Raw genomic sequence first — 18,621 nt, forward strand, 5'->3', positions numbered from 1 at the left:
TTGAAAGTAGCCATCCAAACTGCAGCAGTTGTTCCTCCTGAAGGAGTATGGCCAAAGCCAAGGAAGGTGCTGTGGTATCTTGGCCAGAGCTGGAGCTGAGGACCCAGGAGGTTTGGGATGAGGCCAGGCCTCATTCTTGAGCCTCAGACCTACACATCCCACTGCCTGGGGCATCTCTGCTGGACTGTCCCACAGGCACTTGGAAGTTCAGTGTCCAGAAAAGAGCCCATCATCCTCACATCCTCCACTTCAGCTGTTGTAAAAACTAACAGGGTAATGAGAGGTTGAGGGCTCCGCAGAAGAAATAAACTTCAGTGAGGTGGGTTTCCATTGATGAGGGCAGCCTGGTTTTGTGTCCAGCCCTTATCTCTGTGTCTCTCCCTTACTTATGGGCTGTATTACTTTGTAGTCTTCTCCAGTTGATTTTTTACTCTCTTCTGGATCCTTCTCTGAGCTCATGTGAGTAGCTTAGAGACTTTCCAGAAGTGGGTTTCTCCTCAGCTGCCCCTTCCTCCTTTTTTGCCCACCCCCATCCCTTCCCTTTCCTTCGTAACAATACACCTGAGGGTCTTCTTTATTAGGTAGGGCCTCTGTGTCTTCCGCCTCATTTGGCAGTGACTAACTGGGCTTTTGAGCCTTACTGAGGATAAACATTGCTCTGGGTATAAAGCAACTCAGATTTTGGCATATTGAGGGCAGTGGGTAGCTGAGGTATAGTAAGAGCTATTTGGCTAATGGACAAGCCTGTCTGAAGAAGGCCTTCTGGTCTGACAAGGTAGCGAGCCTATTAAAAAAATGACTCCCGGTCTAGACTGTTAAGAGTTTCAATCCCTGTTTCAGTATTTACTGAAAATAAATTTTACAGTAAAAATCCCTGAATTCAGTATTTCAGTGTAACATAGGGCAAGTTTCTTAACCTCTCTGAGCCTTTATGTTTTTGGCCATAAAGCATGGGATAATAGTATTTACCTCAGTATCTTGTGAGCATTAAAGGGGTTAAAAGATCTAAAGTGCTTCTCATAACCATGTTTGGCACATAGTAAACACTTAAGTCTTTCCTAGTGGCTCAGACAGTGAAGAATCTGCCTCCAATGCAGGAGACCTGGGTTCGATCCCTGGGTTGGGAAGATCCCCTGGAGATGGTAACGGCAACCCACTACAGTATTCTTGCCTGGGAAATCACCTGGACAGAGGAGCCTGGTGGGCTACAGTCCATGGGGTCGCAAAGAGTCAGACAGGAGAAAGCGACTAACACTTTCACTTTCAAACACTTAATAAATGTCTTAAACATTTAGTAATATTATTACTATTACAATTGAATTTGAAACTCATCCATGAGAATCAAAGTGATCCTGCCAATCACTCCTGGTTTCTTCTGGCATAGTCAATTTCATAAAATGGCCTCACAATAAATATTTCTTCAATTGGCCTTCCTGCATTGTACTTTCTCATAGCTATTCACTGGTTCGTTAATGAGAAATAGACCATCCCTTGTCTCATACTGACTTGCCATCAACAGTTTACTGCCTTCCACACCAGAGTTTATGGTCACTGAAGAAGGGATTGTTTCTTGTGCAATGTTTTATCCTCAGTACCTAATATAGGGCTCTGAACATAATATGTCTTCAGAACAAATTTTTACATGCGAGATGAACATAATTCTGATAGAAATAAAGCTGATAAATTAAGAACATCAACTTCTTTAGCGGGTTTATGCCTTTCTAGAAAAAGGACCACTCCACCCTCTTTTCCGAGAGCCTCGCCCGGTCATCTCATAGCATCTCATACCTTGCATGTCTTTTCTGTGAAGTTCTTTAGCAGCAGTGAAAAATGAAGATTTGCTTTCATCTCAAAGGCTGCCATGTACTCTCCTTGTGATAAGAGAGAATCAAACAGATATGGCTTATAAAATAGCCCCTCGTGTTGGAAGAATGGTGTCCTGGCCGTGGAGGAGTCTCCGGATACCATCTCAGACTTCAGGGTCACACAGTTACGGTTACGATTGCCCTTTGTAGAGGAATCTTCTGACTGCCGTTTGGGGAGCACAGAGCCTGGGGAGATAATTGTGGTTTGCCCTTTGCGCTTTCTGTAGTTGGCAGTCCTGTGAGGTAATTTTTTGCATCACTCTTCAACTTTTGCCTGTTCCCTCATAATGTTTCTTTATAGAAGACTATTGCTTTGGGTTTGAAGATCACTTCTTTACTAGGTTTTTGGTATATATGAGAGCAATATACACCAAACAGATCAATAGCCTCCTTGTTACCATCAAAGCCAACATTTAAGCACCTGGTGTGTTATCCTAAGGGTAAGTGAGAGAGCCCAGGTGGAGAGAGAAGGGAAAAAATAATAATAATACTTTGTTCACTGACTGTTTCAAGTGCTTTGCAGATAGTCACTTATTTAATTCATTTTTACTGACTCCATTTTAAGGATGAGGAAACTGAGGCACAGAGAGCTTTAGTAATGTGCTTACAGTCCCCCTACTAGTAACAAATGGATCCTCAATTTGAACCTGGCACTCCATCTTCAGAGTCCATGCTCTTAACCATGAAGCTAGACCTGAACCCCTACTTTGGAAGCCAGTAGTTCTATCCCCAGAACCCTCCACTCTGGAAGCTGTGTTGGCAATCAGTCCCTGTTGGGGTAAAGGGTAGGAAGTGGTATGGAAGAAACAGACCTGGATAGTGTTCATTAACTAAAATTAATCCCTTGGGGAATCACTGGTTAGGAAAAACTGAGACGCACCAAAGCAGTCTAGCTAAGCAAGGTTTGTTTCCTGCTTTAACACGTTTACTACATGGACAGTTACAGAGCTGGTCACAGTCCTTTAGGGGACCAGTGAGTCTGCAGAAGGAAGACTGCAGCTTTGCTCTTCACAACCTTGAATGTTAGCCATGCAGAAAAGCACAAGGGAACTGAACCCCTGGTTTGTGACCATGGAAAGAGGGCTTCAGAGTTCTGCCCCATCTCCGCTGCCTTTCTCAGTCTTACTCTGAAGCCTGTGAATGCATTCTTGAGATTCCATTGCCTCAGGCAGAGGCAAACCTAAGATAGACTGTGCTAAGTGCTAAGTGAACAAAGGGTCCTGCCAGTGGGTCCTACAAGGTGGGTGGAGTATAGCTTGAATCCAACCTAGTTAAGACTGTCTGCATTATCTGAGGATGGAATTATCGTGTCCAAAGGATGAGGTCATAAACTGATGGAAAGGGAGACAGCAACAGTTCTTTTTTATCCCCCAGCTTTATCGAGGTGTAATTGACAAAATTGTAAGATATTTTAGGTGTCGTCGTGATTTGATACATACATACACTACAGAAGCACGTATCCATCTGTTAAGTGACACATCCATCACCTTACATCACAGGCACTTGTTTCTAAAGAACCTCAGGGTGAAAGTGAAAGTGCTAGTCGTTCAGTGGAGTCCAACTCTTTGGACCCCATGGACTGTACCTGCCAAGCCCTTCTGTCCATGGGATTTCCCAGGCAAGAATACTGGAGTGGGTAGCCATTCCCTTCTCCAGGGGATCTTCCCAATCCAGGGATCGAACCCAGGTCTTCTGCACTGCAGGCACATTCTTTACCACTGAGCTACCTCAGAGTAGGTGGTGGAGCCCAAAGCTTCCCCAGGGCCAGCCTTTCCTCCTGCCATCCCAGGGTCTGCGTTGCCCGGGGCAGCTGTAGCAAGGTGTGACTGGGAGCCAGTCCTGAGTAGAGGCCCTGCTTCCACCACCAGAATGGCTCCTTTTTAGTCTTAGCACTATAGTAATCTTCATTCTATACAGACATGCTCCCAACTAGTATCTGCTTTAACCTGTTACCCCTTTGCATGACTATCATCCTATTTTGTTTACTGAGTTAATGGTACAGCTGTAGGCAGCAGGGAATTTTCCATGGGATAAAGAAGATGAGGATGTAATACTGTAGGATTACAATCCAAATATAAAAATATATTAAGGTAAGAACATGAAAAGTCATAGGAACATGTGGACACTGGAATGTTATCAATATGGAAATTAGGTGTACACACACACACACACACTTATTGCTCTAAATATATACACATAATAGAGGAAGGGGAGGCTTTATGGAAAGAACACTCATCTAGGGCCTGCAAACATTTTATCCCACCTCTGTTCCTAACTCGCCACGGAAGTTTGGAAAAATCACTTGTCTGTTGCCTTTGGTTTATAAACCTAGTAAAGCAGGTTAAATTGTCTTTGTAATCTTTTCCAGCTCTAAAACTATTCTAAGATGTAGTTGATCTGACCTCGACTCATGGCTGTGTGGGAGCTAATTACTGTAGTCAGATCAGTGATGGAAAGTCATGGTGGAAATAAAGGCATGGCTGTAATTATTTTACACAGAAGGATTTCTGTGTGCCTTGTGACTCTACTTCTGGATGAACTGCTGTTGCAGTTTTTAAAATAAAAAAGTGTAAAAGAAATCCTTGACCTTAGCTGTGGAGCTCTGAAACCCGAATCTGACTGGTACCTCCCTCCTAGCTGTGTTCATGTTTTCATCTGCTTGGCAAGCGTAGTGGTCAGCTGGGCTTTTGGTTCCTTCGGTCTCACTCTCTGGTGACCTAGTACCATTTCTCTGCTTGTGTTTCTTGTGCTGAGATCTTCAGGAGAAGATCTCAACAGAAATTTTATGTAGGGGTGGAAAAACCATGGCAGTATGGTTTCTTTATCCTGAGTTCTGTGTTATTCCATTTCAATTCCCCTTTCTCCCATCTTTCACTTGAGGAAAAAAAAAAAAAAAAGGCCAAATTTGGCCTTCCACTAAATTGACTGCTTTTTCAGTTATGATTTTTCTCAGAAGCCTTGGAGCCAATAGAAGTGGGAATATTCCTGTGGGCTTAGAACAAGTGAAGTCACCAGGACATGGGCTCTTGCTGACTCTATGATTCACCCTTCAGCACCATTAGTCAGTGCAAAGAAGTTGCTAAAATAGGTCACAGAAATTTGATTTTATATGGTTGTATAGTTTCCATTGGTTATATTTTTCGGAAACCTAACATGCCTCATTGCCAACTGGCATCCTAATTCCTAACAAATCTATATGGGAACTCTGAAAATGAAGTGTCTTTGACTCTCTTTGTGGTTGTTTTGTTAATGCATTTTATCTTTCTTGGCTAAGGAGGACTATAGTTACTAATTTTACAAACGTCTAGAGTTACCTTCTTAAAACACAGATCTTTTCATGCTACTCTGTTCTTAAAAATGAATCATGGTTCCCCATTCTTTACAAAAATCAAGTGTAAATTTTCTAAAGCATCCAGATAATCTTTCTAAGTTTATCACCTGCACCTTTTCTTCCCCACCTAGTGATAAAGATCTCTGGTGTTATTTGCTCAGTCATGTCTGACTCTTTGCGACCCCATAGACTATAGCCTGCCAGGCTCCTCTGTCCATGGGATTTTCCAGGCAAGAATAGTGGAGTGGGTTGCCATTTCCTTCTCCAGGGGATATTCCCAACCCAGAGATCGAACCTGGATCTCCTGCATTGCAGGCGGATTCTTTACCATCTGAGCCACCAGGAAAGCCCCTCCTTCCTCCATCTGGGTGCTAATGTTGAATGTGCCTTGTGTCTTCAACCAACTTAGTATTTGCTCATGATGTCTTTTCACCCAGAAGACCTTCCCAGCCTTCTTCACTTTTCACAATCCTCCATTATCTTTCAAGGATCAGTTCAAATGCCACATCCTCTCTGAGACCTTTCCATCTTTTTCTGTTTTTTTAAATTGAAGTATAGATGACTTACAATATTGCATTAACTTCTGGTGTACAATGTAGTGATACACTGTTTTTATACATGTACTCTATATAAAGCTATTATAAAATATTGCCATATTTCCTGTACTGTGCATTATATTCTTGTAACTTATTTTTTTTATATCTGCTAGTTTATACCTCCCTTCACCTATCTTTCTCCTTTCCTGACCTCTTTCCTCTCTAATAACAACTAGTTTGTTCTCTATCTGTGTTTTTTAATTACAATTATGTTTTTTCTTTTATTTCATGTTTCCACAGCACATTTTATCCTGCTATGCATTATAGGTAATTGCTTGACCATTCACCTTTCACACTAGGTTGGCAGTTCTTTGACACAGTGAATTGTAGACAACTTTCTATCATATCAGGTATGAGCCTATGAGGCTGTTTGGCTGAATTCTGTGTGTTGGTACTTGGAAGATCAGGATGCACAGGGTTTTTTTTTGTTTCCAGAATGAAAATGACCTGCCCTCTCTTTCAGTTTTCCTTACCTAAAGCTTGAGTCAAGTTGAATAAAGTTTGTTATTATAAATACTGTCAGTAAGAGCTATCATTTAGTGAGTTAACTTTATGCCCAGACCTGTGCTAAGAAGTATTCATCTGTTATCTCATTTAATATTAATAATAATTTAATATGTTAGATAATATTGTCCTGATTGTACAAAGGAGAAAGTGGAGGCTTAGAAAAGGTAATCTCACCCAAGGCTATCAGGCTATAAGTGGAGAAGCTCCAGGCCCACTCTGGAGGCTACACGTAACCACGCTGTAAAACTGCCTGTCAAGTCTGAGGAAGCGTAGGACTCATTCCCTTCACCGCAAATAAAACACAGTGTGATCTAGATTGAAAATCTGGAGGTTAGCATTCCACCCTCAACTTGCACACTTTGTGGTGTACCCTTGGCCAAGTCATTTTGTTTCCTGGAACCTCATTCCAAATCTGTTAAATCAGTTAAAATGCTTTTAGAAGCAAGTAATAGAATACTCAACTCAGTAAAAGTGGCATAAATAGTGAGGCCATTTATCATTTTATTTTTTCATCTAACAGATAGCTATTGGACATAGTGCATATCAAACACTGTAGGCGGTAAATACTTCATGTTTCCACAGCACATTTTATCCTGCTATGCATTATAGGTAATTGCTTGACCATTCACCTCTGGTGGCCCCAGAGTCATCAAAGATCCGGGTACTTTTCATCTTTTTTCTCTGCTGTCCTCAGTATATTGGTGGTGTCTCTTCTTTCCCTCATTGATGCAAGATGGCTGCATTAGCCCCAAAGATATGTATCAGCAGCCAAAGTCAGGAAGGGAAAAAGCAGGGCACCTTGTCTGGGTCTTTTCTCAGAGGTCCCCAAGAGCACCCCATCAGCAGTCAGAACTGGGTTCCATACTGGTCCCTAAAGCAACCTCTGGCAAAGGAAAATGGGGTTACCAATTGTTTTAAACAAACCATTCAGTGGGGGCGGGGAGAAGCCATCTCCACACCTACACACAATTAGGGTTCTCTTGATAAAGAAGGGGGAGACACTTGACAGAGTAGCTGGGTACCTGACAGGTTCTGCCTCCGGTAGGGCTGGGCTGGAGAGATTTCTAGTCCCTTCTGCCTCTGTGTTTCTGTGGTTCAGTGTTACCCAAAGATAGAGCACTTATCTTAAAATCTGGTGGCCTAAGTATGGGAGATTCTTTTATACTTAATTCCTATAGATTAATGAAACAGAATGAGAAGCTCACCATGGCAGACAGTGAGCATCATGTGCAAGCTGATGTTTGGAAATGTTTTCTGGGTAAAAAAAAGTTCATAAACACTAGAGATTATCCTTGTTAGAGAAGACAGAAAACCTCTGAATTTAAGAGGTTGAGTCTGTGATCTTCTGGTCAGGTTCACATCCAAAGAGTGAAACTGACCAGGTCTGTGTTGACTTGTATGCTATCACTATCACTGTTGCTCACAGCACAAAGAACTTAGATGGAGAAGATCCCTAGCTGTGTAACTAATGCCTGTGTAGCCAGATATAATACAGATTTGTTTCTTCTAGAGCCTACACAGATGGTATGTCCTTTCCCCTACGTTTATGAAGGGAAAACAAATGGGATGTTCTCTTTCACCAACAAAGAAAGATCCCGAAGTAGCTCATCACTTGAGCTTAGTTCATTTCTCCCAGAATAAGTTTGTTAATGACCATCCATGAGCACTGCAGTGGCCAGCACTGTGTATCGTATATAAAATGTCCAGGACCCAGCCCCTCTTTGATTCCTGTAGATCATTCTCTTCATGGTCTTTTCTGTGGGCATTTGTGGCAGTGTCATAGTTGACGTGCATCCTGTTAAATTCACTTCCCTCATGTGACTCTAATGAGAACAAAGACCCAAAACTAGTTAACTTCTCCCTAGTTTCTGGCTTAAACACTGTCAGATACTAGAATATGAAACAAATAGACTTGGAAAGCAAAGAGACTTGATTGATCTAGAATGTCAGAGAAGTCTTCATTGAGGAAAGGAAACTGTTCCAGCTGAGCATTGAGGGTTGAGCACTTTGCAGAGGTACAGATGAACACAGCCTATGTAGGGGGTGGTCAGAGGGTAAGCCAGAACAGGACTCATAATGGACTACCAGATTATGGAGGACCTTCAAAGACAGACTGAGAGAATTAGCATGGTATGTTGGGGAAAAAGCACTTGAAAATTTCTTGAGAATCAAGATTGAAAGGATATGGACTTCCTGGTGATCCAGTTGTAGAGACTCTGAGCTTCCACTGCAGGGGACATGGGCTTGATGCTTGGTGGGGGAACTAAGATCCTGCATGCCACTCTTGTCCTCTCTCCCTCCCTTTGCACACTCCACTCCTGGGGACAAATAACTTCCAGGCAGCTTTAGGAGAAGACGCAGGCGTGTATCACTCAGCCTCTGCAGGAAATACTGATTCTGGCCTGTTCCTCTCGATGTGCTTTGCCACCCATCAGTCCTGTGTGGGCAGCCCCCTGGAAAGGAAAGTCTATACTGAGTGATCTAGTGATCCACTGGATCCAGTGATCCAGTGTTGCTGGTGACTCACAGATAAGTCTGTGTAATTCTGGGGTTCTGTTCATGGCTACACCCCTAACCTGTAACCTCCAGCTGGCTCATGTTTGGATTGCTATGAGTCTGACTATCCTCTATCAATCTCAGTTGGTTTGCAACTTGAGTGAAGAAGAGAGATGCTATTTACTGGGTCACCTCAGGCCCTAAGAGTATGGAAGGATTGGTAGATGGGGTGGAGATGAGAAAACTCTGCCAGTCATCATGATGTGAAGTGATGGGACTCAAATTAGGATGACTGTGGCAAAAGAGAAAGTGAGACTTTTCTCTTTTGTGAAAAGTGAAAGTGAAAAGAGAAAGTGACTTTTCCCAGCACTGGCTGCGTAAAAGAAAGTGACTTTTCTCTTTTGTGAAAAGAGAAGGAACGGCTGTCCTTGGGCTGTGAACTCTTGATAGAATCTGTCTGACTCATTTGGCGTTTCCACAGATCCCAGCATAGTCCTTTGTGCGTGCATCCAGCAAGTGCTTATGGAGCCAGTGCTGCTAATATGGGGGTGAGAGGGACATCCAGGTCCCTGTCTTCAAGGAGCAGCAGTTCTTTGAAAGAAATAAAAGAAGGTCGTAAGATAAGAGACTGAGAGGGGCCCTTTAGCTGAGGTGCTGAGGGGCGGTGGCCTCACTGAGGATGGCACCTTTGAGGTGAAAAGCTGAGGAGATGAAGATGTCAGTGGAGCTGGGGGGAAGTGTTCCAGAGAGAGGACACAGCAGCTCCAGAGTCCTCGAGGCCAGAAAGCACTCAGCTCGTTCAAAAAACACAGGAGGCTTTTGGCTGGAGTTAGAGAAGAAATGTGAGATGGTGCGAGGTGAGGTCAGAGCAGTAGTCAGAGGCCAGACTGTGCAGGACAGAAAGCAGAGACGTTGGAAGCATCTAGAATCTGGAGGAAGGAGACAGTTGAGGTGTAGGAGGTGCAGTGCAAGTGAGTACTTTGGAATAGACACAACACACTTTGGGATATTAGAAGACAAGAGGAGAAGAGATCCACAGAGGGGTAATTTTCAGATGTAATAGAGGAAGAGATTCTGAAGAAGAGGGAGATACCACCTTCAGAGTGGAGGTGGAAGGGCTAGCTTTTCCTGGTCTTTTGAGACCAGAAGCTGAAGTAGGAAACAGATCGATTGAATTCTTGAGATGTGTCAGGCATCATTCTGAGAGTTACTGATCTCTTCTTCATAATAATACAATGAGGTCGATACTGTTATGCATGCGTGCTAAGTCGCTTCAGTCATGTCTGACTCTTTGCAACCCTATGGATTGTAGCCCACCAGCCATTATAGCCCTTCCCAGCCCACCATGGGATTCTCCAGGCAAGGGTATTGGGAGTGGGTTGCCACGCCCTCTTCCAGGGGATGTTCCTGACCCAGGGATCACACCCACATCTCTTACGTCTCCTGCAGGAGGATTCTTTAGCAGGCAGATTCTTTACCACTAGCACCACCTGGGAAGCCCAGGTGCTCTTATAGCCCCATTTTAAAGATGATAAAACTGAGACTTAGGTTAAGTCATTTGTCCAGGTTTACCCAGACAGTTAGGACAGAATTATGATATAAACTTCGGCCAGTTGGCTTAAGCACCTGTGGTCTTAACCAATGTGCTCTCTTACACTTGTATAGTACATTGGTTAGTGTAATGTTGAAGTGAAGCCAAGTAAAATATATATAAAGGCCCTCCCTCTGGTGCACATAGAAAGAGATGGTAGAATTTGGAGTTTGAAAGACTAAAGAAGGTGTGGAAAAATTGTTCTGGGATCGTGTTTGAGATCCATGAAATGAATAAAAGAATGAATTGTCAGGATTAAAGCAATAAAAGAAGTTGAACATGAATTTATGTTTGACCAGCGCTCTGGTCTGAATATTTGCATCCCCCAAAATTCATATGTTAAACTTCTGGCCCCAGAAGTGACGGAATTAGGAGGGGGCTTTGCAGTGTGCTTATTAGGATGTGAGGGTGGGGCCCTCTTTTCACATTTATTCGTCTTGTTATACGAACTTAAATGTTTCCTTTTAAATTTGCCTAGATAATTTTGGAATATTGTCAGCACATAGGCTTTTGAGTTCTTTGAAAACATTAAAATGTTGCTCTTTGTCTTTCATTCTAAACTATTGCCTGATCTTTGGGAGTCCTATTCTTAGGACTTCATTCCTTGTCTTGACTCAGGCCATTCAGACTTTCTTGGTAAACTAAATGTTTACCTAAATGTTTCATTAACTGTGATCTGGGACATTCATTTTAAAAAAAACATGGTGGTTTTTTAAAAACAAAATTTCATAAAGTGATCAAAATGGAAGCACATTTTGTTTAATTACATATGGTAATATATGTGAATAAGTCTTGCTATTATTTATATTATTATTACATATATATATGATGTCTAAAAGCTTAATATCAGATACTCTACAGTCTGGGAAGAAGGATTGTGAGTGCTGGGATGTGGAGGCAGAAACCTTTTTTTACCTTTCTTATTGATTTTCTTGGAATATTTTTTATATAATTTAATACATATTTGATGAGTGTGAAATAGTATCTGAAATATGAGTCACCAAGGTGGTATAGCCATAGGGCCTTGTGGCTTCAGGGGAGGACAGCTGTGTTCAACTAAAGGGGACAAGGAAAGGCCTCGGGAAGAAGTGAGATTTTATACTAGCTCTTACATATGAGGAAAACGTGGACAAGAAGAGATTCAAGGAAATCTAGGCTGGGGGGAACAGTGACAGAGAATCCATGGTTGGGAGGGGCCAGTAGTAAAAGTCACAGCAGGTCCCCTGGCTGGAGTGTGGTTAGTGGAGGAGAGTGGCTGTGGAAGCGTGTGGAAGGCTCCTGGAGAAATTCATAACAGAGGGATCAGGCTAACATCATCTGACCCTCCTAATCAATCTCCACATCCCTACAAGCAGGACAACCACCTGTAGCATATTCTCACAAAAAAGAAGAGCATCTACCTGGACCTTGAGATCTGTATAGCAGTTGACAGTAAACCTAGGAAACAGGAGCATTTGAACAATACCCTGAGGATACATTCAGCCAAATCCAGGCTGTGCGAAATTCTACAGGACAAAGGAACGAATTTCTTCAATAAATTGTTGCTGTTCATTTGCTAAGTTGTGTCCTGTAGCCTGCCAGGCTCCTCTGTTCATGGGATTTCCCAGGCAAGAATACTGGAGTAGGTTGCCATTTCCTCCTCCAGGGATCTTCCCGACCCAGTGATTGAACCTGCATCTCCTGCATTGGCAGGAAGATTCTTTACTTCTGAGCCACTAGAGAAGCCCAAAATATATGCCATGACAAAGAGGGAGAAAGAGGGAATTGTTACAGATTAAAAGAGACTTAAAAGACCTATCACAACTGTATGGATCACAAACAAGCTGTGGAAAATTCTTAAAGAGAGGGGAATTCCAGACCACCTTACCTGCCTCCTGAGAAACCTGTATGCAGGTCAAGAAGCAATAGTTAGAACCAGACATGGAACAATGGACTGGTTCAAAACTGGAAAGGAGTATGTCAAGGCTGTATATTGTCACCCTACTTATTTAACTTCTATACAGAGTACATCATGCAAAATGCCAGCCTGGATGAAGCACAAGCTGGAATCAAGATTTCTGGGAGAAATATCAATAACCTCAGATATGCAGATGACACCACCCTTATGGCAGAAAGCGAAGAGAAACTAAAGAGCCTCTTGATGAAGGTGAAAGAGGAGAGTGAAAAAGCTGACTTAAAACTCAGCATTCAAAAAACAAAGATCATAGCATCTGGTCCCATCACTTCATGGCAAATAGATGGGGAAACAATGGAAACAGTGATAGACTTTATTTTCTTGGGCTCCAAAATCACTGCAGATGGCACCTGCAGCCATGAAATTAAAAGACGCTTGCTCCTTGGAATATGTTGACAAACCTAGACAACATATTAAAAAGCAGAGACATTACTTTGCCACAAAGTTGCGTATAGTCAGATCAGATCAGATCAGTCGCTCAGTCGTGTCTGACTCTTTGTGACCCCATGAAGCACAGCACGCGAGGCCTCCCTGTCCATCATCAACTCCCGGAGTTCACTCAGACTCACGTCCATCGAGTCAGTGATGCCATCCAGCCATCTCATCCACTGTCGTCCCCTTCTCCTCCTACTCCCAATCCCTCCCAGCATGAGTCTTTTCCAATGAGTCAACTCTTTGCATGAGGTGGCCAAAGTACTGGAGTTTCAGCTTTAGCATCATTCCTTCCAAAGAAATCCCAGGGCTGATCTCCTTCAGTATGGACTGGTTGGATCTCCTTGCAGTCCAAGGGACTCTCAAGAGTCTTCTCCAACACCACAGTTCAAAAGCATCAATTCTTTGGCGCTCAGCCTTCTTCACAGTCCAACTCTCACATCCATACATGACCACAGGAAAAACCATAGCCTTGACTAGACGGACCTTTGTTGGCAAAGTAATGTCTCTGTTTTTGAATATGCTATCTAGGTTGGTCATAACTTTCCTTCCAAGGAGTAAGCGCCTTTTAATTTCATGGTTTTTCCAGTAGTCATGTATGGATGTGAGAGTTGGACCATAAAGAAAGCTTTGCTCCAAAGAATTGATGCTTTTGAACTATGGTGATGGAGAAGACCCTTGAGAGTCTCTTGGAGAGCAAGGAGATCATACTAGTCAATCTTAAAGGAAATCAACCCTGAATATTCATTGGAGGGACTGATACTGAGACTGAAGCTCCCATACTTTGGCCACCTGATGCAAAGAATCGACTCATTGGAAAAGATCCTGATCTTGGGAGGGGCTTCCCTGATAGCTCAGTTGGTAAAGAATCTGCCTGCAATGCAGGAGATCCTGGTTCGATTCCTGAGTCAGGAAGATCCCCTGGAGAAGGGATAGGCTACCCACTCCAGTATTCTTGGGCTTCCCTTGTGGCTTAGCTGGTAAAGAATCTGCCTGCAATGGAGGAGACCTGGGTTCATTCCCTGGGTTGGGAAGATCCTGTGGAGAAGGGAAAGGCTACCCACTCCAGTATTCTGACCTGGAGAATTCCATGGGCTGTATAGTCCATGGAGTCGCAAGTAGTCGGACATGACTGAGTGACTTTCAGTTTCACTTTCACTGATGCTGAAGGCAGGAGGAGAAGGGGATGACAGAGGATGAGATGGTTGGATTGCATCACTGATTCAATGGACATGAGTTTGAACAAGCTCTGGGAGATGGTGAAGGACAAGGAAGCCTAGTGTGCTGCAGTCCATGTGGTCAAAAATAATCAAGACACGACTGAGATCCTGAACAACATAAAGACCTGTCAACCAAATCAGTGTGTAAACTTAAATCGAACAAATCATCTATATAAAGAAATTTTTTGAGATAATCTGGGAAAATGAGGTACAGACTGGGTATTAGGTAAGGAATTATTAACGTTTGGGGCATAAAAATGGTATGATATATATTGTAAAGTTCTTATCTGTTAGATTGGAGGTATAGCCTGAAGTATTGACATTAGAAATGATGAAATGTCTGCAATTTGCTTTCAAAAATATTCCAGCAAACACACACACACAAAGCATGAGTTGGAGAGGAGACAATAGCAGAAACTTGGTGATTTTGTTAAAATTAATTTATTTATTTTAATTGGAGGCTAATTACTTTATAGTATTGTGGTGGTTTTTGCCATACATAGAAATGAATCAGCCACGGGTGTACACCTGTCCCCATCCAGAACCCCCTCCCACCTCTTTCCCCACCCCATCCCTCTGGGTTGTCCCAGTGCACTGGCTTTGAGTGCCCTGTTTCATGCATTGAACTTGGACTCTATTTCATATATGGTAATATACATATTTCAGTGCTAGTCTCTTAAATCATCCCACCTCACCTTCTCTCACAGAGTCCAAAAATCTGTTCTTCATATCTGTGTCTCTTTTGCTGTCTTGCATATAGGGTAGTCATTACCATCTTTCTAAATTCCATATATATGCATTAATATCCTGTATTGTTGTTTTTCTTTCTGACTTACTTCACTCTGTGTAATAGGCTCCAGTTTCATCTACCTCATTAAAACTGATTCAAATGCATTCTTTTTAATAGCTGAGTAATATTCCATTTTGTATATGTACCACAACTTTCTTATTCATTTGTCTGCTGATGAATATCTAGGTTGCTTCTATGCCCTAGCTATTGTAAACAGTGCTGCAGTGAACATTGGGGTACTAGTGTCTCTTTCAATTCTGGTTTGCTTGGTGTGTATGCCCAGCAGTGGGATTGCTGGGTCATATGGCAGTTCTATTTCCAGTTTTTTAAGGAATCTCCACACTGTTCTCAATAGTGGCTGTACTAGTTTGCATTCCCACCAATAGTGTGGAAGCTTGGTGATTTTTTTAAACTGAGGGTTGGGTCCATAGGAAAATGTGTTACGGTCAACGTAAGGAGTTTGAACTTTGTTATGTAGGACTAGGAAACTTGTGCAGGATTTTGGGCTGTTGGGGAGGCATGAGAAAGGTTATAAGTGGCCCAGAAAGGGAGGACTCACCATGGGAGCCCATTTAAGGTCTTGATTAAGATGGTGGCTATGAGAATGGAAACTTTTTTTTGAGAACAGAGAGAGGAAATAATGGCAAAAGAGGAACTCTTTGGTGGGCTGGCAGTACAGAAATGAATCAGGTGCATAAGGTGGGGCGGAAATCCCCTTTTCCTCTTCAGTCAGTGGCAAGTTTTATCCTTAAGCCACTGCTCTGAGTAGTATGGGACAAGGAGAGTGAAAAGGGATCTTTGTTGAGGAGGAACTGAGCCAAGACTTCATAACTGGCCACAGTGGAAAGCAGTGGGGAAACAGAACTCTCAGGTTCTTTTTATGCTTTTGTCTTGTTCCTTGCTCTTTTTCATGAGAGAATTAGTCTCTTGTAGTTTCAGTATGAAATTTATAGATACAGTGATTCATTTTGATCACCTTTCTGTTTTCATTGGGGAAATGGTGATAATCTTTGTCAGAAGTTCGACCTGAATCATTTATGATATTAGTTAAGACAGAGATAATATTGTTCATTTGTGAAATGGGACACTTTAGAAAAATGTAGGTGATGAAATGATGTGGTCTGGGGAAATAAAAATTGACCTATGGAAATTAATGGAAGCTTAGATCTAAGTGTATAACTTCTGATTTGTCAATAGCAAAAATATTCAAGATAGATTCAGCAGAAAGTAACAGCAAGGGATTAAAGAGAAATGGTAGTTCTCCAGCCCTCTACAGTCAATGATAATTCATACTTCACACACAACATACTGATAAGGTTTGATATAAACAGGCCCTCCAGAAAGGAGTACACTCTGAGAATAGTTTTTTAATCACATCTGTTCTCTTCTTTTTCAAGAAATTACACTACAAACTGCAGTCTATAAGGATGGGTCATATCCTATGATTAACCCCCCTCTTCTCTTTCTCAGTTTAACATACCTATTTAGAGAGGGCTGAGCTGAGGTAGGAAGAAAATATTAAAACACTGTGCATTCTTTACCTTATTCTGCAGCAAGAAGGTGGGGGAACTTTTGAGACTCCCTACTAGACTTCCATTTAGTCCACCCAAGCTGGCATCTGTTCTCCTAGCTTATAAAGGCTTCCTAGGTGGCTCAGTGGTAAAGAACCTGCCTGCCATTGCAGGAGACGTGGGTTCAATCCCTGGGTCAGGAAAATCCCCTGGAGGAGGAAATGGCAACCCGCTCCAGTATTCTTGCCTGGAGAATCCCATGGACAGAGGAGCCCGGAGGGCTACAGTTCATGAGGTCACAAAGAGTCAGACACAACTGAATGACTGAGCACACACACACACACCCTAGCTTATACAATCAGAAAGGAGCGAGGTGTGCTTCTGGTTTAGGTCCAGTTAAAGTTAGACTTAATAATTTGTGGTAGCTGTTGTAAAAAGCTCTCAGGGAGGAGAGAAAAGGAGAGGAAATTTCCTAGCTAAAAGCAAGAGAGATGGTTTTTCTTTTGCTCAGGAATGCGTAGCTGAGCTGTTGGGTCTCAGGAGGGATGGGGATGGAGGGATGCGTGGTTATGGGTCTTGTTATGGAAAAGGTTGAACTGTCATCGGCACCTGATGGAAATGAGAGGGAGGAGGCCACAGCAGTGTGTCTAACAGCACTGCCTCTCTCATTGCATTATCAGAAAAGAAAGATAACCTGAGAATAGTCTTCCATCATCTCTCTCTACAAAGGGATTAGTGCAGGTTTCAAGAAATTAATGGCTTTTGAGTTAGCACAGAAATACTAATGAATGTCAGGACCAGAGATGTAAAGTAGGTGAAATTAGCTTTTCTCTGCCGCATTTCTCTCCTTTTCTCTTTTGGTTTGCTATTTTAAGATCTAGATCTGTGTTACTCTTTTTTACTTTTTTTCTCCATCCAAGATCAGAAATCCTACCCCTTTGGGAATGTGATTTGTCTTCTTTAGGGAGTGACTCAATTAGTTTATGACTGTCTCCGATGTGTCAGCAAAAAGGTTGAGAAACATCTCAGAAATGAAAAACTTTACTAGGGAGGAGAGCTACCTCATTTTCACGCCGATGAAAGTATCAGGACATCTCCCAAGTGACAGTCCCGTTTTATTAAAGTGTGACATCTGTATCTATGGCAGCTAATCATTAGAGATGGCATGACCAGATGAACTTTTGGGGAAGAGGGGAAAAGAATGGAAGGGAGTTAGACCTACTATATGCTGGGCATTATGCTAGAAGCTTTATGTTCTAGAAGCTTTATTTCTATTCTAATTTTTACTAAGTACCCACTATGTTCCCTGGTGGCTCAGAGGGTAAAGCGTCTGCCTACAATGTGGGAGACCCGGCTTTGATCCCTGGGTCGGGAAGATCCCCTGGAGAAGGCAGTGGCAACCCACTCTAGTACTCTTGTCTGGAAAACCCCATGGACGGAGGAGCCTGGTAGGTTACAGTCCATGGGGTCGCAAAGAGTCAGACACGACTGAGCTACTTCACTTTTACTTTTACCCACTATGTGCCAGACATTGCACTATGTACCGTGACCTAAGGATGGCAGGACAGACCTCGCCCCTGACCTCTGTGGAGCTTATAGTCCAGTAGGGAAGACACACTTCTTTAAAAACATCAACATTTATTTTGTTTGTTCAGATATTTAAATAAATTATTATAATACAGCCTGAGAAGAGCCCATTAGAAGAGAATAATGTAGTAAGGATCCCTGATACTGACCCAGGGGTGTGTGTGGGCAGACTAGGGGGTGGGGTTGGGGGAGTCAGGGCAGACTCCTTCTAGAAGAGAGGCTCCTTGAGTGATGGGTAAGTGTGTGGTAGCTGGTGGAAGTGGAGGAAGGGGCGCTGCAAGCGAAGCGAATAGCGTAAGCAGGTTCAAAGAGGGGAGGGAACTGCTATCCAAGCAGACACCTAAGAAGTAAGCTAGTTGAGTCATGTCTGGAGAACTGGTCATGAACCAGAAGGCCCCTGGACGGGCCTTGAAGACTGATGGGGGTGTCTGAGAAACAGGAGTTTGTGAGCAGCATGCATCACGCTCTGTTCTTTGCACTGGCCCTTCCTGTCTTTACCAACCTAAAGAAAGATGAGTATTGTCAGGGAGTTAGGTCAAGTGGCAGGAGGAGCATTCTTTCTCTCATATTTGGTGCTTTGTAGAACATTGGGCTTCCCTGGTGGCACAGTGGTAAAGTATCTGCCTGCCAATGCAGGAGACACGGGTTCAATCCCTGGGTCGGGAAGATCCCCTGGAGAAGGAAATGGCAACCCACTCCAGTACTCTTGCCGTAGAAATCCCGTGGACAGAGGAGAGAGCT

At 42.9% G+C, this 18,621-nt stretch overlaps 1 protein-coding gene across 4 annotated transcripts in view; it reads left to right on the forward strand.

Annotated features, from left to right (window-relative positions):
- Positions 1-18,621, forward strand: part of PLEKHM3 (pleckstrin homology domain containing M3) — a 223,389-nt gene that overhangs the window by 32,750 nt on the left and 172,018 nt on the right. The window lies entirely within an intron of this gene.

The sequence above is a fragment of the Bos grunniens genome, chromosome 2 (assembly GCF_055505025.1).
Source record: "Bos grunniens cultivar Pamir isolate PY7600 chromosome 2, Bosgru_T2T1.0, whole genome shotgun sequence".
Taxonomy (NCBI): Eukaryota; Metazoa; Chordata; class Mammalia; order Artiodactyla; family Bovidae; genus Bos; species Bos grunniens.